This window comes from Megalops cyprinoides, chromosome 15 (genome assembly GCF_013368585.1).
Source record: "Megalops cyprinoides isolate fMegCyp1 chromosome 15, fMegCyp1.pri, whole genome shotgun sequence".
NCBI classification, from domain to species: Eukaryota; Metazoa; Chordata; class Actinopteri; order Elopiformes; family Megalopidae; genus Megalops; species Megalops cyprinoides.
In genome coordinates, this window is record NC_050597.1 from 30940997 (window position 1) to 30966648 (window position 25652).

The following is a 25652-nucleotide window of genomic DNA, read 5'->3' on the forward strand; positions in this document are numbered from 1 at the left end:
CAGATGTCAATTTCCTGAATTACACCTTGCTGGCAGAGTGTTTCTGACTGTGGCCCAATGACTCCACCTCAAGAGTAAAATTATCACTTTCGCACACAGGGGTGAAAATCTCAATGCAGCCAATGACATCTTTTTATTAGCTCAGAGAGAGATGGATATGCAAATTACACTGTAGCGGGAGGATTCATCTTTCAGTCCTGCCAAAACAACACAAACTGAAATAGTAAACAGTGCATTCCTAGCTGTCAAACAACACAAATTCAATTGGATACAAAGCAAAAATGATGCAGGCTTAGGACTACACTTTACCTAATTTATGTCTTCTTTCATCGGAAATTCTTTTTTGGCCCTCACTTCAAACTGGAAAACACTGAACTGTCTGTAAATCACTCAGTGACAGCTTACCGCAGCTTCAGCAAAGTTTACTGACCTTGGCACTAGGCCAGTTTAAAAGCCAAGATTCATTAAAAGCATCTTCCTGACAAACCAGGAATCAGGATGTCACTGCTAGCACTGTCTCTCTTGAGCAAAGGCATACTCCGCTGCTGCACTACTTCCGGGATATGTAATTGGTTAATTGGTCAAACTTAATAGGTTAATCAAATTTAATTGGTTAATTGGTCTTTTAATTTTACTTTTAACCCAGCCTGAGGACTAAAAGGCCATCAAAGTTCTAGGGCTGCCCCCTAATAGTCGACCAAACTGTTAGTTGATGAAAAGAGTCTTAGTCGATCAAGTTTTCATTGGTCGGTTAGTCGCAGAAAAAAACCCCTCAAACTCCATTCAGGAGCTGCGCCTTGTCGTTAATAAGTTATTAGACTATGTCGGGCAGGAAATTCATCCAATGTGTGGCATCATTTCGAGCGTGTAAAGGACGACCTCCAAGAAGGTGACATGCAAACTCTGCATGCAAAGATTTGCCTATCATTCATTGATCTCAAACATGACATTTCATTTGAAAAAAGTAGGGGAGAGCCGGGACGAAAGTAACACAGCGATTTTCTCTGGGCCCATACAAGTCTGATATGCCTGACGGCGTCAGCTTGTATAGCATGCAACACTTACCAGAACCCTAAAAAAGTGTGGATACGTCATACTTTTGCAGAGTTATACCCAAGAATCTGTTTTCGATCACGGAAAGTAAAGTAAAGAGTTTTCAGTTTAGGAGCAAGTCAGGTTTAACTGTCAGGAGTCATTGTCGGGACGATTGTAACAGTTGTTTCTTTCCTCCCTCTACAGTAACAATGATACTTCTTATATTATTATACTGAAGTCGTTCCACAACTGTACAAAATAGCACCTGGTATTGATAGAACACACATGTGAGTTGTTGATCACAACAAAAATTAGTTTCTGTCTGTAACGTTATCTTTTATAATGACGTTTATCTGAAAAATGTTACTTTCGTCCTGGCTCTCCCCTAAGTAGCCTAACATTATTATGCCTTTTGCACTTAACCGATTTTTCTGTTATATGTTACGTTACATGGTCCATTATGTTTTCATTAACATTATTAAGCTTCTCACAGTTTTCAGTTCGCATTTGCTATATTTTTTTATGATAAATTTCTGTTTCAAACTCAAAGCTAAAAATAGCTAGAATTTTTCCAATCTAGTGTTCTAATCACACTGGTTTTAGCATATGCACTAAACGGCTAATCACACCGGTGTGACCGTATGCACGAAAGGGTTATTCCATTATGCTTAAAAAATGAATGGCCTAATTAACATTAACAAATTGCAAAGTTAAGGCTATATGCAGCTAAATAAATATATTGTCATATGCGCTATTAGGCTTATCTAAGTGTTCCTGGGGACTGGGGCAGCTAAATTACCTCGCTTACTGCATTTTTAACCTCTGTTCATGTTCTTTTTTATCATTTGTTTTATAAGTTATTGTTTTGGTGTGCACTTGTAAAATTTATATTTTAAAGGCTCATTATTACAGTTTTGTATTTCTCTGTAACATAGCACAGTGTTAACAATGTTACTCATAATATTCTTTCTCAGCCCTAGAACTCAAACCATTTTCTGGTGCCCCCCCAAAATATATATATTTAAATAATTAAATTAATATCATAGACGTGCAACGACCAGTCAACTAATGGCTTGAACTAACGACTACTAGTCGACTAGGAACATCTTTGGTCGGGGGCAGCCATACAAAGTTCTGACCCACTCCTTAATCACAAACAGCATCCATCATATTTGATACAGAGTGGCTCAGTGAAAACAGCACAAGCTGTTGCAGACTGCTGTGGTCTCAGCAGGACTGCCCTGATGAGTCATTTCTTAGAGCTTCTACACATGCAGCATTCAAATCAGTCTTCTGATGCTTCACTTAGGTGTGAAACAAGGCGTGGGACATTTGTTTGGTTTCACATTAGTAAAATGCTGGCCATTAGCTACCCTGGAGATATGAGCCATATCCTAGCTCCCATAATGAACCGCATGCAAAAACATCTCTCACCATGTACCTGTCTGCACCCGGCTCACTGAAGCCAGATTGATCACTTTCCAGAAAAGTGTGACAGCCAAAAGCCCAAAAAGGAGAGCAATTAAGGCCAACATATTTTGATCCAACATTCTACATGCTTTCTGTGGCATGTCATTACAACCCCACAGAACCAATGCTAAATGCTACCTCCTAAATGGGAACTACAGGGTTTTTAACTGATGTGCAACATGTCCTTGTATCTTTATTAGTAACTGGTTAGTAATTAGGGGTGTGCAAAATATTGTTTTTTTCGTTTAATTGTTTAACAATTTAACAATTAAATTAATCGATTTGATATCGATCTGTAAAATTTATGGATCGAATTTTTAGGCTAGTATGCATTTTTCCGATTTTCTAGGTTCATTTCCTAAATAGTTAAACATAGCCAGAGAATTAAGTAGACGGGCACTGACATAGCCGAAATGTCGTATTAAAGGCAATTACTAGTCCCCTCATTAGGTGTCGCTCTCTCGTTTAACTTTTAACGTTTAACAACCTGCGAACGCATAGAGGAAAACCTGTTACATCGATTTTTTTAACTGATGCGACCTCTCAGTGTTCACCATGGCTAACCCTACGGTCACACGGACGACACAGGAGAGAGACAAAGCAACCGGCTGCCATTCATTTTCAACGAGAGTTGGCGATTTACAGCAATAAGACACAAGTGGCCTTTGGCTTTGCAACTAGGTGGGGCTAAAACAGACTAGACTCGAGGTCTGTTTTATGCAAATACTGAGCGATGCGACACGGCGAAGGCAGCGTGACACACGTTGCTGAAACGAATGATCCAACATTTTGGTTCCAGTCAGACATGGAGGACAAGTTTATCGTGGCTGTGTCGGGTTTCCCCATAATCTACAATTTGTATCTTGATACGTACAGAAATAAATAACAAAAAAAGATGCGTGGAGAAGGGTGCCCGAAATCGTGGAGATGCCTGGTATACATATTCATATACTGTATATTTGCACTGTAGTCACAGCTTTTTAGCTGTAACTTTAATACAGCGTACAACCGCCACCTAACTAGCTAGCTAGCGAAACTGAACAGCAACACTTGCTCACGAATGCAATGTAATTTAGCGCAACTCGAGAGAAACGTAGTTGTTCATGTTCGTTTGCTTGCTAGCTAGCTAGCTGTTCATATTAGGCTAGCAAGAAAACGTTCACAATTGCAAAGCTGCTACTGGCGGTCACCTACGTTTTGTCAGTCATTGTAGCTACCTTACACACCAGCTTTCCCTGAGCTAACTAACGCAAACGCATTGCTGCTTCGTGTCATTAATATAGGCAGTGATACACGTTGGTTTTGTTTTTAAGTAACTATACCCATGTGTTCCTCAAATAAAAAGGTTTTGGTATACAGCCATGCGTCGCTTAACGTCCAATATACGTTCTGTGAAATAGGACGTTATGTGATTTGGACGTTGTGCGAACACCATACTATATACTTAGCAAACCTATATGGAATAGGCACGAGATTGGATGCTGCTGCTTACGAGTCGAAGCATACGCTGTTATACGGTAAACTTTTAAATTGTAAGTATGCAAAGTTCACATTAAAACAACAACAAATACATATATATTATATGGTATACTGTGTACTGTACCATTATACGTCTGGCAGCGCAATCGCTTTATTTCCATGAGACATGAGATACACGTGCTGCGTGCGGTCCGGTTACGTGTGCTACGTGCCGTTCTGCGATCGGGGATTTTTAAACTTTACTATAACCTTATGGGAATACGGACATATATGCGAACGGACGTTGTCCGAATGGACGTTTAGCGGCGCATGACTGTACAAGCCTTTGGCCGTTTCTTTAGTGATTTTCACAATTTGTTTCCAGTGACTCTGCATTTGTAAATTTGTGTTCCTTGTAGAGCTTTTTAAACATCCCTCCAAATATGGAAAGCTGCTATAGTATTTCATATCTCATTCCTATCGAATCGGAATCAAATTGAATCGGATTTAATGGAATAGTTACCTTGTGAATCTGAATCGAATCGAATCGGGGCATCTGTGCCAATACCCAGCCCTATTAGTAATGTTAAAAAGAGTGTACTGTACAACAGCAAAAACTGGATCATAAATCCATTTTCTGGGACTCCAAATTCTGCATTTTGCAGGCTCTATGGTTTAACATTAGTAGCCCCACTATCCTTTCTGAGGGCAAACGGTTCTGAGTAGAGCCACTCAGGCTAGGACATGAGTCGTTCATAAATCTTCTTTTGAAATATAGACACACATAGGATAATGCTACTCTGAATCTGCCTTTATCGTCACCTTATGTCCTGAGAAGTGAGTAATAATTGCTGTCCCAGCCATCGCATAATTGAATTGTAGGATTTGTGAATGTGCGCCCACTGGAAAGCCTTGCAAATCCTTTGTGACTCAGCACTGTTCCCTGCCAAGCATTCTGACCTTGTGGCCCATCCATCTCGAATAAATAAGCTCAATACAAACAAAATCATCTAGTTTTTCTTTTTTTTGGGTGAGTTGATGTCAAATAGGTGATTTATCTCTACAAAAATTTCCCTTCAAGCTGAGAGCTTCATCAAGGTCACCCCAAAGTTAAAAATTAATGTTGACAAGAGGAATTAACCAGGGCTGAGTCTCTATGTTATGATCATGTGGAGCTGGGGATTTGTCTCACAGCAATCACAGCTTTACAGATCCTACCAGACCTTCACAGCATCCCACAGAACCAGACTCACAGTTGAAGCAATACAAGCTCAGGGGCAAAATGATATGTTTTATTCCAGCCTCATCTTAGGGAGGCCAAATTTCACATTATTAATTCATATCTTAAATCAGTTTCACGGTACTGGGAAATGAAGTAGCCGCACTGTGTGCTCTGCACACACATCTAACTCCAAATTGCATGGTGTCATGATTCTGTGAAAGATGTAGCTGGTGTTTCACTTGTGAGATCTGTGCGAGGCCGTGACTGGTTTGTCATAAGTTGTCGCAGTTGACAGTGACAGTGCAACCGGTGCAGTTTACATCCACCCATCCAAGAAAAGAAAACAAAAAACAGGTTGGGGTCATTCTGCAAGGTCATTCTGTTTCCTGTCCTACCTGGTGCTCTGACTTTAATTTAGACACCCAGTTGCTATGCAACAACTGGACACACAAAGTGAGGCTCTGAACATTTCTTTGGGGTCCGCACTTTACATCAGAGGTAGACAAGACTGAGGATTAAAGGAAAGGACATTACGGATAGTTGTACAGTTGATAGTTCATGCCCTTTTTGAGGACTTGAAAGTGATTCAGTTTTTCATTTATGAAAGTTAACACACAAAAACCAGTGAATAATGGTGTAATGGTGGTGTCACCCCTTCTGGCCATGCCAGGGTCCCCATAGTGATCTGGGGTCTGAAAATTTTGTTGCTTTAGGTGTTACCTCTGTAAGGTAACCACTAAATCTGGTCTGATCCAGTTTGATCTGACCAGTTCTGGGTGTGCTTACTCCTGATATTTGAACTATTCTTTGGCTGTTTTGAGTAGGAGTGAAACACTCTCTTCCATGTATGTACTGTACCAATGTTCTGTAAGAGAAATGGTCCTTCTCTAAATAAATATAAATTTTAAAAATAATTAGATCACCCCTGAGTCTATTACACGCAGAAATGGCAAGAGTGGCAAGAGTCCCGACAGTCATCAAGCATTCCAAGGAGCCCTTTAAAGCTGAGGCAGATCTGTATCTTCATTGCAAGCTTCAAAAGGACTGGTGAGGCAAGGTCTATCAAGCTGGTCAGTGAATTCCACTCTTTGATCCGGTTACCTTTGGTAGGTAACCCTGACCGTCGTCAAGTGTCTCAGAGCACAAGAAAATTATTTTAAAAATTCTGTAATTTACATCAGATCCTTTTGTATCAGGTTCTCGCCTATCACCAATACATTAAACAAGACACCCTTAGAGAATGAATGCAGATCTATACGTTAATGTCACATATTGCTGTGGTGGTAGTGTGTGGTACGATCCAGCATCTGGTGGATCAATGTTGCTTTGAGATTATGATAAAAAAAAAAACGTGTTCAGATAGTCGTGTTAAACCATGGGGTGGAATTGATGTGCTTTTTGATTTCCTCTGTGGTGAGCGGACTGTGGAGTGGAGCCATGAGTCTATAAAACACTGTGAAGAAGCCCCAAGATCACACTGGTTTTTGAACTGAAGAGGCCAGTTGGGAATACAGCTAATGAAACTGCGCTCTTTGATAAGCCTTTATAGCATCGTTTAACATTCAAATGCACTGCGTTTATGTTCCCTCAAACAGCCGGGGAGCCAATGTAAAACCCCTCAAACAGTGAAAAGAGTTAATTTATCGCTAATATCAGCACTGCAAAACCAATACCATCACTACTTTGACCTTTGCTCAAGCAGCTCTATGGCCAAAGCACGATGGTTCAAAGTCTGTCATTGACAGCATTATAGTCTGAATGCAGCAGTGAAGCGGTAAACTCATCACAATAAAGATTACAAAAAACAAACCATGTCTTACAGCTACTGATATGCAATGGTATAACAGGATAAATATAATTACACCCACCTGCTTGTGTTTAGGTGTAAACTGTGTAGTGCTGTAATTTGTCAGAATGTTTTTGCGTGACAGCCCATATTCTTGACGGGCTGAGAATAAAAGCATGGCCATTACGCTCTCAGACAATAATTAAAAACGTAACGACATTTCACATCATTTTAATATTTACCACTTAACACCCAGCTGTTAGCACCAGGGTAATGTGGAATGATATATATATATAGCCAGCTGACCTCACCCCTTGTAATTTACATAAGAGATTTCAATGAATGTTTGCCCTCGGCTCAAGCGACCTCATCACAGTAGACATCGTAAAATGTGCACGTGTTCCCAGGTGGCAATCGGAGCTTTGGTGCAAATGGCAGATACGAGGACCCTCCAGTGAAGTGCCCATCAGCCATGCCAGCTGTGAACACACACTCTGCAGGCCTGACCCTGGAGCACAACTCATGCTGAGCTCACAGTCCCAAGCCAACGTAAACCGAGCGGCCGAGAGGGCAGGTGTGTGTCTCAGGACACGTCCTTTATTTCTAGCCTGAACCTCAAGGTCACTTCTACTACCTTGAAAGTAGGGCTGGGCGATATAGCCATCGCAATATATCAAATAGCTATTTTTAGCGCAATAACAGCGATCCCCAGTATGTGGTTAGGTTTCTTCCCATTTTGTTTTCCCTTTAGTCATACCTGATGCGGAAGCACACGTCCAGTTTTCCGAGGCCATGTGAAATGCTTCTGGGGGAAAAAACACCACTCGTATCTATTCAATGTTGATATCACAGCAACAGCACTATGCTGCTCCCATGTGGTAGATAGAAACACATGGCTACAAAGATAAAGAGTGAAAACATATGCTATGTGTAAGCTAATAGGTAAGTTAACCAACATATAGATACCAGCAGTGGCTGTGAATTATTTATTTTATTGTTAATCAAGGATGATAAAAGGGAACAGGTTGAAAGTAATGATAGATTTAAAGTTCCAGCTGTTTCCAGCTCACCTGGATACAAGTGTTATTTTTCTTCCCTGGAAGCATTTCACTGAACTTTGGAGGTGTACTCCCGCATCAGGTATGACTAAAGGGAAAAAAAAAAACATGGGAGAAACCTAATGCCACATACTGGAGATCAATGTTATTGCGCTAAAAATAGCTATACGATATATCGCGATGGCTATATCACCCAGCCCTACTTGAAGGGAACAGTGAAGAAAACTATTAGTGCAGTTAGCACTACAGCTGTTTGCACATAAAGGGAAATTACAAATGTGGCTTTGATGTTCACCAAGGGCTTGTGGGAACGCATCCCTCACAGCAGGGCAGTGTGTCACCTCCCACAGCTGTGCCCTGCCTGCTATCCATTCAGGCTGAGATGGCACATTCCCCAGCTGCTTAACCTTATGAGCCTCATGCACATTACAGAGCGCCTCCTCACAGATACAGGTGAGCAGCCAAAGACCACGGGACTGCCACTGTACCATAGCGAGGGCAGAAAGGGTCCAAACACGAGCATGGCGGATCCACCCAAAACCCATCCAAGTCCACCCCCCCTTTTCTGGCAGTAGCATTCAAGATGATGAAGGACAATGGCCTTGTTTTGTGGCATTAGATCCTAAAATGGTACAAACCTGCCAATTTGTTTCCCAAAGAATCTGTCTCAAAGTATATCATGTATAGCAGGTTATTAGCCTTATGATGGAAAGTTAAGTAAACTTCCTCAGCAACTTGACAGGGTGATTTGACAGGAGCAACATCAAGGGCCTACCATATGGGAGATTCAAAGGAAAGGAAAGTGATGGGCAATGTAGTGATCATGATAATATGCATAGCAGTTACAGGGAAATAGCCAGCTATTTAAAATGTTATGCCTACACAGCTTGCATTTAGGAGGAAAATGTGGTCAACTATCCCATCAACCCAAACATCCTTTGATGAAAGCTAATAGGCATACCTTTGAAATACCACAGTGACATTATAGAAAATATTTTGCAAGACACTAGCTCACCTGTATGTGCAGGAGCACCATTAACAGCACAGAGAAGTACCTGGCTACAGCTAGCCAATTCATACGTTCATCTATCAAGCGCTAACATAAATATAAGCAGTGGGCACTTACCAGCAAGCTCTTAAGGGTGAAAAGCCTGCTTCTCTCTTTTTAGAGTTCAAAAGTAGTATCAATGAAATGAACCAAGGAGGTTTTGGTAATGGAACCATGGTTTGGACAATCAGTTCAAGCTAGGTGAAACAATACATTCAGTGTCAACTCTACAGCCACAGAGCAGTGTGTGGTCTTTCTGGATGAAATGATAAATTCAGAGTGATGGCTCTGTTGCCTAAACAAATTAGATTCCTGCTGGTGGAAATGATAAATTTAGTGTAACTATAGATTTAGTGACACGCCTGTACCCATTAAATGGCATGCGGCTCCAGCGGGTGAGAGGACAAATCCTGTGTCATGGTGGCGTCCTTAAACGGTGCGTCAGCGTGTCAGAGCAATAATGAAAAGCAGTCGAGACAGCTCAGCTGCGGCCTGCTGGGTCACCTTGCGCCATCCGTCATCCGGCTGATGCCTTGCCAGTGACGCTGGACGGATGCATCATTCCATGGGACGCCGGCTTGACTTTGGTGTGACTTTTGGGAGTCGGCACACACACTCCTCCAGCTGCGGTGTCCGGTTTTAAACTTGCATCCGACAGACTGTTTGTCTGGCTTACTTTTCGAAGAACACGTTTGGCAAACTTCCAAACAAGTCGATGAATGAGACAGTCAAAGCTGGTCAGAGCAGGCTTGCACTCCGTTTGACCAGCATCAAAACAGTCTGTCTGGCTCCGTGTGTTCCAACCGTCTTCTGAAGCTAGTGTGCCACTTCCTAACCGTTGATACCCCATGTCAGTGCCTAATTCCCATGCTGTGGACATGAGGTAGTCTTACGCCCTGTTCACACCTGGTATTAACATGCATCTTGGGTGATCCGATCACAAGTGGACAGCACTAAGTACAGGTGTGAACGCACCAAAGATGCATTTAGGACACATTGAGATCCGATCTCTCAGACAACATTCGGAGGTGGTCTGGGCCGCATATGGCCACATTCTTTTAGCAGTGTGAACGCAAATGCCTCCTGGGCCACACTGAAGGACCACCTACTCAACTGACATCCTCTGCTTAAGCGGAAGTACGTACTCATTTGCGCGCCAACGGCATTCACACCAGTGTGATTATCTGTTTAGCGCGTAAGCTAAAACTGGTGTGATTAGAACACGAGATTGGAAAAATTCTAGTTAATTTTAGCTTTGAGGTAACAGCGATTTCATGTTAAAAAAATATAGCAAATGCTAACTGAAAACTATGAGAAGCTAAATAATGCTAATGAACACATAACAAACCATGAGCGCTACATAGCATGACAAATAAATTACGTGCGAAAGGGTTTTAAAGTGCAATAACAGGCAACAACAACAGCTAGAGTTTGCAAGCTACCTCAAATGCTTCCAAGCCCCAAAGGTGTAATGAAATATATTACATGGAAAAAATGGTATTATAAATAATACATGAAGTGTTGTAGTTCTACAAATAAATGTTAGACTATTGTGGGAGTCAAGATTTACAATATCATGAATATCAAGGGGACATTCTAAAACGCTTAACGTGGCTTAACGTTCCAAAACAGCGATCAATGATCACCAAATTTGTCTGACATGTCACATATCATTAACATTACCTCCTATCAAAAAGGCATCCATACTAATAGAATTTCGGTTTTCATTTTTTGACAGGTGGAAGTGTTTATGACAAGAGATGTCCGAGAGAAATCTGGTGATCATTGATCGCTGTTTTGGAACATTAAGCCACGTTAAGCGTTTTAGAATGTCCCTTCTTCCATAATAAGCGTGCTTCGGTTTTAGAAAAGTAATTCATAGATGTATTCACAACACTAGCAAACCAGCAAACACCCTTTGATATTAAACTACATTATGAAACATTTTCATTGTAGTGAATAACATAAGAAACTTTGGAAATATCTTCCAAATATCTTGCTTAGCCCATTTAATTCAACCATACTGGCAAGGTGCCAGACAAATATGGCGAAGTTCAAAATGTTCTGATCTAGCGTTTCTGCTTTTTCCAATGATAAACAGAATTTAACAAAAGATCAGCTGCGGTATTTAATTTTAATGATGAACGGAATCTAGCTTGCTAGTCAACTAGGTTTTCATTTACAGATATAACACGCATTATTTCATAGTGACAGTCATAACGAGATTCGTTCAAGCAGACCTTTAAATGGTGCGTAAACTTACATTTGCAAACAGAAATGATGTACGTGTTTATTCGCATACAGATCGGGGAAGTGAGATCCGATGACAAGTGGTCACCTGAGACGTATGTGGGGACGCATTTTAATGCCAGGTGTGAAGACGTATTTAGAGCTGTCCACTTGTGATCGGATCACCACAGACACATGTTAATACCAGGGCCTTAGTGATAAAGCTACTTGAATAAGGTCCATATGAGTGTACTGTGACAAGGGGCTCAGCTGCAATGTGTCGGTATTCTGGTACTGGGTTTAAACGGCTCTCCAACAGGCATGACAGTCATATAAAAGCTTTTTAAATCTTGCACACTGAAACACTTCCATGAAGCAACAGGCAACAACAATCTCTTGGACTCCACTCCCTTTTCTGTTCCCCAAGCAGCAACTTTCAGACTCTGATGTTCCTAAACCTAGCAGTACGCTAAGAGGATCAGCTCCCAATGTTGATTAGTAACATTAAACTCACAATCAACAATAGCTGTTTGATTTTTTTGCCAAGAGAATGATATCGGTATTCACTAACTACATCCCTCATGTCCACACAAGCAAAATTAGCTGCCATGCCACCTTCTTCGTTTCCAGTTCCAGAAGAAATTTCAGTTAGGTCATGGCATATCTGGTGATGTAATTAGCATACAGTGGTTTGCGCAAGTGTTCTTCATCTTTCATGGCTCCGTGTTAATGTATGCATACCCGCCTGTCGTGTTAACCTGACTGGATGGTTTTTCTGTGCGCCAGTTTAATCAGCCTGTGGTCAAATGCGCAGCCACTCTCACCTTTGTACCACTCACAAGCAATACAATGAGACAACACAATGAAATATTAATCAATTGGCCCATTATAAATAAACCTCCAGAGAAAATACAGACGGAATTGATGGCATGCATTCTGGGCAAACTGGATGTAACTACCTAACTTTCCAGTCAGTTACCGGCTGATTCTAGGCTATCCATCACACACAAAGGCTTTCCGACTCTCATCAGCTAGTGGGGGAAAGCTCTGATTGAATTCTCTACAACTGTCATTCCAAATGGTGCACATTTAAAATATCTTCCATGTAATTTCTACCATATTCAGGCCACTCTCCCTACAGGGCTGTGAAAATAAGATGAACGTCGTCTGGGGCGGCTGTGCAGTCTAGCCACAGACACCTCAAATCATTCCTTCAAATACACTTCAATATACTTTCACAGATATTTAAAAGCCCAGCACAGATTTGGTTATTACTCATTTTCACATACAGATGTATAAGACTGACTGTTGAAGACAGTGTTTAACACGGTCTGTATTGCCTGCTCACAGAGAATGAATGGAGAACCTTAGTGCATTATTGCATTGTGGCACGTGTGTTCAGTATGGCACTGCTTATTACAGCACCATGAGGGACTAACTGTACGTTCACACCAGGAGCGGCGAGAGCATCAAAATTCGCTCTGGCTGCTCTGCTGACAATGCTGTCGAAGAAGTGGACGCTCTGATGTAGATGAAATAGGCGGCTACAAGTTCCTTTGGAATGCTCGGGCTTGCAAACGTGATTTAAAGGGGCCGTAAAGCAAACAAACGCGTTGACCGGTATCGTTGTGCCGACTGACTTCAAGTAGGGTAGTTAACCTCATGAAATCTTTTAAAGGAGAAGGTAAGAAATCGATTGATGAAGGAAGGATATAAACAATTATAAATACATTTATACATTTATAAATACATGTTTGGTAACAAAATAAACTAACAAAATAAACTAATTAAAAGCCATTTGTGTGGTGTGACTTTTGTATTGATGCTAAATGCTAAGTCAAATTTCAACATGCAGTTTATAGGACTTGTTTACTAGCCTTGATCTTTATTTAACATTAACGTTAATTTGTGTGTAGCCTCAGGTATCAACCTCTCCTCCATTGTTCTTGGGACCTAATGTTCTTTGGGAACAAAAGTCTCATCGTTGTGTTCTCTAGAATTCTCTAGAGTGTCACACTTCTATTCCAATTCGTTGCCGCCGAACCGCGTTATAGCTCAATTACCATAAAGTTGCCCAGACTTCAAATTTATTCTGACGCCCACACCACCCAAGATGCGGCGCCAACGGTCATGCCGCTGCAGGCCGCCGAGAGCCGCTGGCTCAAACAGAAAATGAATGACTTCCGGTCCCTTTGACACTCTCACCACTCCCGGTGCGAACGTAGGGTAACACGTAGTCACATGTGATTTGTCATTTTGTGTACATTCTGTTGCGCATGTCTTTATTAAATGCGCTTTCACACCCTTGCTTTTTGTTAAGTCACCCTGGATAAAAAGCATCTGTCAAGAAACTAAATGTAATGTAATGAACACATGTACACAAGCTCGTATATTTCACAGAAGACCACTAGCATTGCGTTACATCACATACAGTATTTTAACCTACCAGACACTCTTATCTACACTGAATTATAGCTTACAATTTTTACATTTCATCTATTTATACAGCTGGATATTTACTGCAGGAGTTCTGGTAAAGAAGAACGCAGCCCAAGGGTACAACAGCAGTGGGAAATCAAACCAGCAGTGTCTGGGTTAGGAGCCCTGCCTTCAGACATCCCTGAAGCTGTGGACTTGGCAAACAGGAGGGAGAAGAAGGAGAGGATATCAGAGCAAGCTGCTGTGGGGAGCTCCACTGCTGTGCCCTCCTTTGCTGACTCAGTCTGCTTCCACAGCTAACTCCCACTGGGCCACCCCACCTGCCCATTAAACTAGGGAACATGCAATGAGGATGAATACGAGAGGCAGCCTGACATGCTAACAGAACAGGCAGCTTGTGTGACCGATCTCGCAGCACGGCCTGCGAGACCCGGGTCACGCTGGTGCATGGGTCAGACAGTGTGGACCAAGGGACGGCAAGAAAGCAGCCGTTTTCCTCCAAAAAGCTTGTGTGTACTCTGTCTTTCCTGATGTGTTTGCAATGAGATCACGCTATTGCTGGCAAAGCATTTTTGTCAAACGTGGCATGGCAACCATTGGAGGACATACAGGATATCCTTTCATAAAGCCTAGGCAATGTCAAAAGCACATTTAGCGTTATAAATTAGAAACACTGCTACACAGGGTGTGCTATGAAAATGTTTAGGCTGCAGTTTTGATTCCTTTTGCACACCATGGACATATTTGATTGTTTCCATTTTATCCCAAGGCACACCTCGACCTAGGGGTCATAATCCAGCAAACACACAGGGGAAACTGTAATCTCCGGCCCTATGACCTGTATGATCAAGGATTCCTATATCAGACACACTAGACAAGTCTCAAATGATGCGATCATGACTCATTTCCATAGCAACTGTACCTCACATGTACAATTGAATCTCATCTGGGTATATCATTTAGCAATACATGCAACATACACAGTACATATTCACAGCCTACATAATAAAATGTTAATGCAATGCAAGATTTTCAATGTAAATAAAATGTTCCTGTTACTAGACTTTAAGCAGAAATACTACCCTTCCAGTGCAATTACAAAAAATTTACATTGTGTTGCCTGAAAAGTATTTAGTCCATGCAAAAGAGGGAACCTGTTTCATTGTGTGCAGTCCTTGCCATTCTATTATTGATTTGTGATAGAAAAATCCACTAACCTCGCCCCTGAGGACACACCTTTGAGAAAGGCAGCTTGTGCTGCAGACTATGAGCGGCCACAAGAAGTCTGACCACAAGTGGAAACTGCCACAAGCCTTTGGGGGGCACTCCAGCAAAAACAGCAGTTACATAGTTAACTGTCATTCAACTCAATGTTCAACTCACATTTAAGCATTGTTTCATTTGCCTTTTTCATCAAAATTTATGAAACAGACTTGAGCTGCATTTGGGAAAATCTTAAGCGGTTCAAGCCATTGAAATGCACGCCTAGGACAGACGGATCTTTGCTTCATTATGTAGGGTCTGCACCTCCCTCTCTACAACAATGCAGGACACTGCTAGAGAGAGGCCTGTGCCCAGGAATACGTGGCTCACGTTGGAGAGTGACTGTTTCTGAACTGAGTCTTGGAAAAGCCTCTGTTTACGCCTCTGAGTCTGCAAATCACAACAGTTTGCACCCTGCATTACATAACACTACCTTTAGCTTATTTAGACTGACTTACACAGCCAACCATTTCTACATATTATCCATTTATACAGCTGAATATTTCCTGAGGTGGGTTCAGCATCTTGCCCAAGGATGAAACCCCAGCTCATCTGTGAATCACATTGGAAACCTTTCTGTTAACAGCACTGCTTCGTACCACCATACCACAATGCTGCCCAGAAGAACAAAAGCATGAATGAATGATACAGGCCTACCACTCTGCCCTGTGTGGCAGGCCTACACAGGTATGGGGTTTGACAGATTAATCAATCTTTCATTTCCAGACTCAGAGACACTCAAAAACTACAAGTTGCAGTACTTGTTTTTGGAAGACTTTTCACAAGAGAATTCTTTTGGAAAATAAACAGAGAAGTTTAACAGCAATGTGGCTCAGACAGAGCCTGGAAGCATTTATGATTTTTTTAACACAACCTTTGCCTCACATTCTCTATAATTTAAGAAAAGTCCTGGCCTAACTGTAGCAAGCTGGTTGACATGACATGGGATCACTATCTGCCAAACCTCTTTCAACAAAACTTAACAGGTAGGTATTTTTACCATGTTCTTTCTTGGTATGCGAATCATGGCATTCTGGGATACCTGTTGAAGCAGCTGAGAAGAACTCTGTAGATCCATTAGTTCTGTAAATGACATCCACCACATCCTTTGTTTTCCGTTTCGGGGCCAGCGTGTACAATCTCCCCATTAACACTCAAATTGATACAAAGAAAAGCTTCACAAATTTATGGCCACTTACATGTACATGAAACTGGACAATAGAGAACTGCAGGAAACAAGCCCACTGGCTCTATGAAACACCTAGAAGAGGAAATGAGTACACCTGGCTCTATGAAACATCTTTGTGACTTGTAGTTATACACTGGGTTAACTCAATACATACACGACTTATCAGTCTAGTGCACTGGTGTGCACACTTTGAACCACTGGTATTCAGGCACCACCACCGCCAAGAACTGCAATGATTCAGCTGCAAAAAATCAGCCCTAGGTGGATAAGTCAGTGTCTGAGGCAGAGAGATGCTTCCTTTGGCTTGCTGTGAGGTGGGGCAAGGAAGAGGAAAGAAAAAGGGATCTGCCCTGCTGGAGGCTTCACTGAGGTGCCAAACAAGGCCAGAAACAAAAAAATGTTCATTTCTTTAAAAAAATGAAATAATTAGCTACTCAAGAGAAGAACACCCCTGAAAATTCCCGTAACTCCTCTGTTCCCTTTCAACCAATAAACAACTGGAACAACGGTTAGTCGTAATGCCCAGGAATGACCGAGGCATGCTGCTAAGTTAGACCTGTCTACCGCCAATGGTGAATGTCTTCAATGATTGCAGCCCAATCAGCCTTGTTTGTGAAAATACTGCATGGCAAAATGGGCCAGAGATATTTTCCTGAGTTAGTGAGGTGGAAACAAAGTCGTTTTTCCAGTCTTTTCAGGAGGGGCACAAACATGCCGAAATATGATCGCAATTTCGTTTTGAAACAGCGAGAAATATTGAGAGCAAACAATCTACTTCTCTACTGCCACATATAAACCTTCAGTCAGTGTTGTCTGCTTGTCAGGAAGGACTGGAGACTTACAGAGGCAAGCTTGTCCTCCAGACAGAAGATTTTGCTTCTACTGACATACATAAAAGAAACAATATGACATATACTTCAAACAGCCCAACTCAAGTCCTGTTTTATTCATATCTGTAATATATACATGCATAGGCTGTCTCTGTTCTGTCGACACACACAACAGAATGGTAGAAGGTGCATAGCGGGGGATTACTGTAAAATGTCAAAAAAAATGTAAAAAATTATAAAAAGCTCAACTGCACACAGGTGTCAACGGGAAAAAAGCTAGAAATGGCACATTGCATTTTACATCAGAAAATCTCATATTTCATGTGATAATGTGCATGTGCATGTGTGTAGCTTGAGGGATGGGAGGTGGTGTGGGGGTGACATTTATGTGTGCACACAGGTGACACAGCACCCACCCCTCTATCTTCAGATCCCAAGGAGCTGAAAGTGCAAGTTTAGCAGAAGAGCAGCACTGCCCAGCATAGTCCCTGGTACAGGTAAATGACAGCAACACACTAACGAGACACTACCCAGTGCAGGTAAAGGACAGTGACATGTTAATGAGATGCATCACTAATGCTTGCTACTCCCTGCCACGTTGACACCCCAGTCTGTTTGGCTTCTGTTCAAAGTAAACGAAGGAGATCTAAATTTCCCCTATCAAGAGGGGTCGAGCATGTGACCATAAATTAATCTGTCAAGTTCAACTCCCTGACGGCTTGAGCATTTTGAACAAAGAGAATTAGTGTTGTCACACACTGCGATCAGCAGCACAGTGTTTCTTTTTTGTGTTTTCCCCTAGTAAAAGAGATACAAGCCAAAGAAGGTTTATTCTTATGCAGAGAAGTAAGAATGATCAAGGACATCAAATGTTAAAACTAGAGACTAACTGCTAAATGTACAGGTGGCACTGAATCAGATCCATCTCTTTGGCAATTCTTTGTGATGAAACGGATTAGTTTTTTAAAATACACTGCAAAAATATGATATCAGGCATTCAACAAATGTTGAATGGAGAAGAAATGTTGCAATTATAATATAGTTACAATCAGGGGCGCAGGAACCGGGGGGGGGGGGGGGGGGTCATAAATTTCATTATTAAAATAAAATCAAAACCACTTTCCACCACTGTCTTTTTTCCCCTGGAGAGTGTTCATGAAGTCATTGCTGCATATGAAATACAATTGTGAAAATGTCTCTTTATGAGAAAAACACAGTGCCAAGTTTCTGAGTGAATCATCTCATTGCTCTACACACTACACAGAATTTAAAAATAGAGGCATTTCAAAAAGCCATTCTGCATTTAGTCACACAATGAACCCGTGTCAGACAATAAATTCAGTTCTTCTGAGAGCCCGCAAGCCCGTCCAGACTGGTTCGTGCCAATTACCTGGCTGAAAATGCATCTCGGAAAAAAAGAAAGAAATGGATTATGAGTTCATTTGCCTGCACATAAAAGCACGTCCCCTCCAGTTGTCTCGATTCTGAAAAGGCTTCTCCCCCCCACTCTCTCAATTAGCTTTCAGAGATAGATCGACACTGCACTCTCTCAGTTTCAGTTTTAATTAGCAGTTTCAACTTTGGTTTCCATTTTCTGACTGTTTGTGTCAGAACTTGGGGCGTCTTTTGCAGTTTCGCACCAGAGCTCGAAACTGGATATGATGCACCTGATACACATCAATTAAAGCAGAGGCATATAGATTTGCTAGACTTGCTGCTGTCTGTGACTAAATCGAATGGGCCACCAGCGTCACTAACTGACATTAATTACTGAGGGTAGCACAGCGTACATTTTCTTCTGTAAAGATAGCATCAGTGCTGGCCTATTCCAGTCAGCATTGGAATATGTAACTGTCTTTTGCTGGATGGAGTCCTTGTTTTGACCATTACTATCTGACTATAAACTCCACTGTGGGTGTGTGCTGAAGGGACCAGAGTGCTGGACTCCACACCTGAAGTAGAATGAGCTAGCTACAGCTGGGACTGCACGCTCTCTGTGGTTTCTTCTGCTATCTCCTACAGTCACCTTTCCTTGGTCTCCACTCAACTATGTCTCCTTTGTTCATTCTTAACTTAAAAGTCATAAGCATACTTACAGCTCATATCCCTATAATTTGCTATTTTTCTCCCTTTCCAAATGTACTCACATGTTTATTCCACAATTTAACTTCCTGGTCTACTACACTCAGAGGAAGCAGAGGAAATGGTAAGAATGTCTTCTAGGCAATGGCAAGACAAAAAGGAGCAGGTGAAGATGGAGACGATGAAGATGAAGGGGAGGGCCAGGTCTATGGGACTTGACCTACGCTGCATGCACCTGCATGAAGGAGCTATTTGTGTCCTTTTGTGAAAGCAGATAACATGGCTTGCTGGTAGAGCGCAGTCCTCCCGGCCACAGCTGTGGCCGCCGAGCGTTAACCTCGAGTCCCCTCGTCGGAGACCGACCCACATTCTCAGGCTACACTAGAGCTGTTGTGGCCACGACTGAATGGCATGCATTATACAACCGGTTTGCACAAGCACAAGTGCGCCATTGTGAGCACTGATAAGTTCAACTGCTGCCGAGGTGCGGAAGCTCTAACGAGAGGCGAAGGGCTGGCTGAAAAGACCCAAGCCCCTGGTACGCCTCCATCACCCAGCGCTGGACAGTGGCCAGGCTTGCGCCCACACGAATCCTTCACCTCCAGCAGCTGCAAGCACTTTCGAAGAGGGAGATCATACTGCCACACAGAGCACAAGGACAGGCTGGGCTGGGTTCAAGGTGAGCAGTCAATCCACAATTTGGGATTAAGCTGGAAAAAAGACAGACTCGAAAAAAGTGAAGCCCAAGGTCTGGGAGAGGTGACTTAAGACACAGCAGGTTTGTAAAGGTGATGCCTTTACATCACTGTACAGTAGCCTTTTCACAGAAGCAGGTCTTTATATACGTTTGAACATGTTTAGTGGTGTCCTGTTTGTACAACTATTCACGTCACTTTATTTGATGATTCATGCACTTTGTACTCATACTTTAAGGGTGTGTCTACACAGTGGCAAAATGTAAATGTAAATACGAAAATCTTGTGAGCTGAAACAGATGAAACATTTAGTTTATAATTATATACACAGCTTATACTGAACATAAAGGCATAAAATCGATCCAAAACGCAAATTAATCTCTGAATTCTATTGACTACAAAAGATAACAACCTATCATATTTGCTTTGTTGAGATAAAACTAAAGAACAGAGGAGTAGGCCATAGCAGAGTCCAATTTCTCTGCTGTGCACATTGCACACTGCACATTGTTTCATTTAGAAGAACGACAACAGGTGAGTTGCCAGGGAGGAGACCCCCACTGGCTTATAAAATTGCATCAGCCTTCAAGAACAGGCTCTGCTTTGCTGGAAAACCACTTCTGAAGAAAAGGAAAAGATAATCCATTTCACACATTACAAACTCTGCACATCCGTTGCTGAAAATGAGCAGACTTTGATGAATCACCTTCAGATTTCTTCTGCAGTGAATCAGGACTGATTTAGAAATAATAAAAATGTGTGCACTCAAACACTTAAGCTGGTAGTTTCTGGTTTGTATGAGTCACACCAGAACGCTTCTTTCCAGTCTGGTCAGACTGATGAGTTTACATAAGGAAGACAAACTACCAGCTTGACCTGTTTGGTATCTCCACACCCTTTGTGAAATATTCACAACACCCAGAAACTAATGTGCATTTCTACTTATTAGACTCAGCAGTAAGGCAGGATTTCACAGCACCACACTGATGTCAATAAGGCTAACCTGACAACACAGTCTACTGTTACATATGGCACACAAAGTCTGAGCTACACGCCTTTAACCATTCTTAGGGTACCTGCTTCATGAAGCCCCTGAATAATTTTTTAGATATTTATTGTGCTCAGTACTTCCTGTCTCCCATGAATACTTCACATGCTCCATCTACTGACACAATAAATCTGCTAGTCAGAGCAATAAGAGGGTCAGCTAGCTACACTGGCATTCACCCAAAGCTGACAGGAAAAAAAGAAAGGATGTGTCATTTCCAGGAATGCTTAACAATCACAGCGATGGACTATCGATGTCGAGCTGAATCTGAGTGAAACTCCATGCATTCGCCGCTGGCTGAAACTATTGCCAGGGTCACCACAAAAGGAGTGCGGTCATTAATCAAACAGTCCAGACATGTGATGAGTGATCATCCCTCCTGTGAGGCATCTACCTCACAAATCTTCTGCAGTGTTGGGTCTACCTGTTGGAAAGTGAAAACCCTTCATTTCAAGCTTCCTTGAAACCAGGTGTCTCACTGCTTTAGTGATTGCTCAAAAATGAATTACAAAAGAGACATAATTCTTTTACAGCGGTAACAGTTATTTTAAAAAGCACCATTTTTAATTTTGTTAAATTATCAGTAATATATAAAAGCATTACATTACATATATTATTTGAGGCTAGTCCTCCAGCTCAGCAGTTTTCAATGAGGTATCTTAACTATGACTTTAAATCTACTGTCCATAAATATGATCAGGATGGTATCAGTTCCCATGAACTGACCTAGTAGCGTCTTACAAGTCACACAATTCAGGCTCTGTTTAAACGGTATAACAATCAAATTGTGCACCGTAGTTGTGCTTTGATACTGGCTGCACAACTGACAGACTAGTGTTTCAGGTGAAATCCAGCTGTTATCTAGGCGTTTCAAAAGCACATGAGAATTTTAACACCAATAATAGTCTCAAACACACATTTTTAGCCCTATTGTAATAGCCATTACCATTAAACAAATGCTGCTACAATTTTTGCTTTTTAATTTGGCATGCATGTGCTGAAATCAAGGTTTTGCAGGTGGATGGGATTTAGAAAAATGCCCTTGTGAACACCTACAGACTTTCAATTTCAAACATTTAACTCTACTACCCCTAACCCTAAATGTCCTGAACGGTAACACACACATACAACTATCAGATTTCAAATTGTGAGGAGGGCCATCCCCGATTCAGCAGTAGTCCACTCTTGTACTGTGACGGAATTTCAGAAATCACACTACGTGTTCAAGGTTTTAAGGGTAGCGCGCTGAAGATGAATCGTAAAAGGATTGTAAAAATGGTAGAAATCTAGAAAATGTATTTTTAGGTAAATGGGTCAATAACAGGAAGCCATTACACAGAAGAGAGCAATGGTGCAGCAAGAAGGGGGTATAATATGAAAAGCACTTAATAAACACAGTATGTTTTACTCATTATTATTATCTTTATGAACAATAGCTATCAATAAAAATAGGTAATACAAGTTGAAGATGACCAAAACGGAGCATGACAATAATCAATAAGAAGGAACAGATGCAAAGATAAGTCAAGATGCCTTATGTAAGAGGGGGCGACTTCTGCGAATACTGCAGACACAAAATAAGTTACACGAAGTCAAAAAGGTAACGTGACAAGAGATGAACAAGGAGAGTTCACAGACTTGAATGTGAGAGAGCGCGACATGAAATCACAGCTCCCTCATATGTTGCAAAATGACTTGAGATGTTCACCAAAGAGTACTTGCGCTGAAACGCGCGTCTCGGTCACTCTGCGCAACAGCGAGTAGAATGGTGCATGTTCATTCAGCTATTCAAACGTGCTGAATTATTCTTCTTAGTGAGACCCATGCATGGCCGCACCGGCCAAGAAGATCAATAAAGCTGTTATACGAGAACGCAATGCCACTGTTGCCTGCCACAAAACACATGCACATCCAAAGGCTACAGCATTAAGAGGACCCTATCTTTTTTTTTTAGAGCACCAACGGCCCCTGCGACCCAAATAGTCAACCATGAAAAGCTAATAAGCTTCGCTGTAGTAGCATTAATCCGTGTGTCGACTTCGATGAGGGGAGAGAGGACACGGATTTCAAATAGACATTTTAAAACACACTGGACATGTACATAAAGACTGGAGTATAATTGTAGAATTGCTTTTGATAAAATGACACGCACGGACTTTGTACGTAGGCTACCGTAAGAGAAAGGCATGTTGTATTGTTAATATACTACAGCCAATACACAGCACTGACTGTGTGGCTAGGAGGAAATGTATGGCAAAGGCAAATCTTGTCTGGATGTTTTCTAAATTAATACAAACGAAAACGGATGAGACTTACCAGTCAGCTATTACTTAAATCGCCATAGACCTATTGTTCGCAAACTTCCCGTATAGCCAAGGTAGCCGACGTGTCGCATAATAGCCCAGCAATCTAACAGCCTGGTGCAATTTCATACCTTTTCAAAAAATATCATGCTATAACAATACACTGCACGATTAGACAATACGTATTTTTAAGCTACAGTGTCTGCCCTTGTCCGTTAAGAAAAACGAAAACTTGCAATTTCGTCATGGTAACGACGTTGCATCAATTTTAAGCAAATCACAAATCGAACATAAACATGTAGATTGATATCGATAACTTAATCTCTGAAGAATAACATATGGCTTAAAAACTTAGTGCCCTTTCTTACCTCGCCTTGTAGCATGCTACCATGCAGCTAGCTATGGTTTTCAGCAAGCTAGGAGTGGCAGAGTGTTAAGAAAACACACAAAACGTTCCAATTTAAATGTTTGAGAAAACTGTTATGTCGTTTTGATTTAACAGTTACACATTTTCCCGTCGGTGATAATACGAGACATCTTTACAAACAAGCCAGTTGATTTTTTTCCATAAGCCTGATGAATTAAGAGACAAATAAAATGTCTGTTGCAGGGTGAATTTCATTAGCAAAACGTTTGATTCAAACAACTTACGTTTCCTTGAATCTCGCGGCGTTGGCCCAGTCCTCAAATAGGCATATTATCCACTGTCATGCATGCGACACATACAAGAAGATAAATTCACTCACCCCTCAATTTTTTCCAGACTCAATGGCGATGTTTTGTTTATTTCATAGTCCCCATCTGATTGTGTGCGTCACTGACTTCCGCGTTAGTGAGAAAAGACAGAAGAATACTGAGCATAAATTTGGGCATGCGCGCTGGTATATCCGCTCACAGAGGGCCGCTTGTACCGCTTGTACGAGAGCTTATGAGAATCCAGGTGTGGAAAATGCTTGTTTATGAATGATGATGATAAGAATTCCAGAGTCGATGTTCATTCAATCTATACAATAGATAGAACAACAATTCCCAGATAAGAATTTTCGCAAAATGCATATAATAATAATAATAATAATAATAATAATAATAGTAATAATATGCAATGGCAGGTACATCAAAAGACACTTGTGCCATTTCATTGCATTTTCAGAGGATATGTTATGAATGTAATTCTACTCATACAAAAGATGACGTAGATTATGTTCGTGTGTACGCGGGCGGTCAGAACATATAATAAAGTGTGTATCTACAGGAGACAAGAATGCAGAGTTCTGTTTCTCTGAAATACTGTAGGTAATGGCTTTATTGTGGATAAGTTATTCACTGTCTTTTCCTCTCTCGCTCTCCACGCTTATACAGTGGAGAATCAGTGCCCAGTCAGTCGTGTGGGCACCTTTCATACCAAGAGCAATGATCCATACAAAGCGACCGCGGAAACGGCGGCCTCATGTCATCGCTTGTCTTTCAAACGCAAATTCTCTTAGCATTTTTGCTCAACATGCAAATTAAACTGGTTGCTTAAGCAACCGTTGTAGAATAACGACCGTAAATGTGAACGAAATGTGCGTAAAGTGTGTGAAATACCCGTAATTCACATGGTGCCCCTACCTGGCAATGTGGTAGACAAGGGCATAGGAGTTTGATATTGACACACACACACAAACACAACTTGCTATGAATTTTATGTCTGTATACGTAATCCTAGTCCTTAAAGGAGTATATAGGCCTATCTTGACTGAAGAATAAAACAGTATCAGGATGGCTTAAAATAAGAAGGTACGCACGTGTAAACACCGCTTAAGTGCTTTCAAGAAGAGCTGCACACCTCTGTTACTACTAAGCTCATCTGGACATAGGAGATAGGAGATGCACATCTGGGGCAGAGTTTGCCCAACATGAAGGTGTATCACCCAACATTAGGATGTCTCATTAGGCCTATATATGAGAGTTATTTTCATCGTGGAGATGGAAAGTGTATGACACTAATCCACATAACCAAATGTCACACTTTGATGTAATGATGGCATGTCATGTGATCACAGCAGAAGCAGCATATTCAAACAGAATACTGTTCAGTAATAGGCTACAGAGAATACTATACCGAAAATAGCAGGCGGCGAGTAGGCCAGAATACTTCCTACGTCCTTGATTTACAAAGGCGGTTACCTCGTGAACTCAATGTTTTTTTTTTTTTTTTTTTTTTAAAGACCAGTGCTTTTTAAACGACTGTTGTAGCTAGCTGTGTCGTCCCAGTTAATCTGCTATGTCAACGAGCGGGAGCCCTGAGTTATCTTCGAAAATAAAAACCTGTTTAATGGGTCTACTGAGCCTGCGGTCGTCGTTTAACATGAATTCCTGAAATCAAAATTTTACTTAACGTACAGTAGTTTGAACAGTACAGAAACTAGCTAACTAATAGCCTAGGGTACAATCGCTATCGCCAAATTATTCAAAAGATGACTAACGTGAAACTGCTCGCGAAATAAATCCACACACG

The 25652-nt window shown here is 41.5% G+C and overlaps 1 protein-coding gene across 3 annotated transcripts in view; it reads right to left on the reverse strand.

The window, feature by feature from the left end:
* march8 (membrane-associated ring finger (C3HC4) 8) overlaps positions 1 to 23976 on the reverse strand; it is a 126827-nt gene extending 102851 nt beyond the window's left edge. For 2 of the 3 annotated variants that reach the window (XM_036546218.1, XM_036546217.1), the window contains exon 1: positions 23902 to 23976. The gene's annotated coding sequence lies outside the window, so the exon portion shown is untranslated. Of the gene's footprint in view, positions 1 to 23806 lie in introns of all 3 variants that reach the window. The other variant, XM_036546216.1, reaches the window with a different exon arrangement.
* Between the last annotated feature and the right edge of the window lie 1676 nt (positions 23977 to 25652).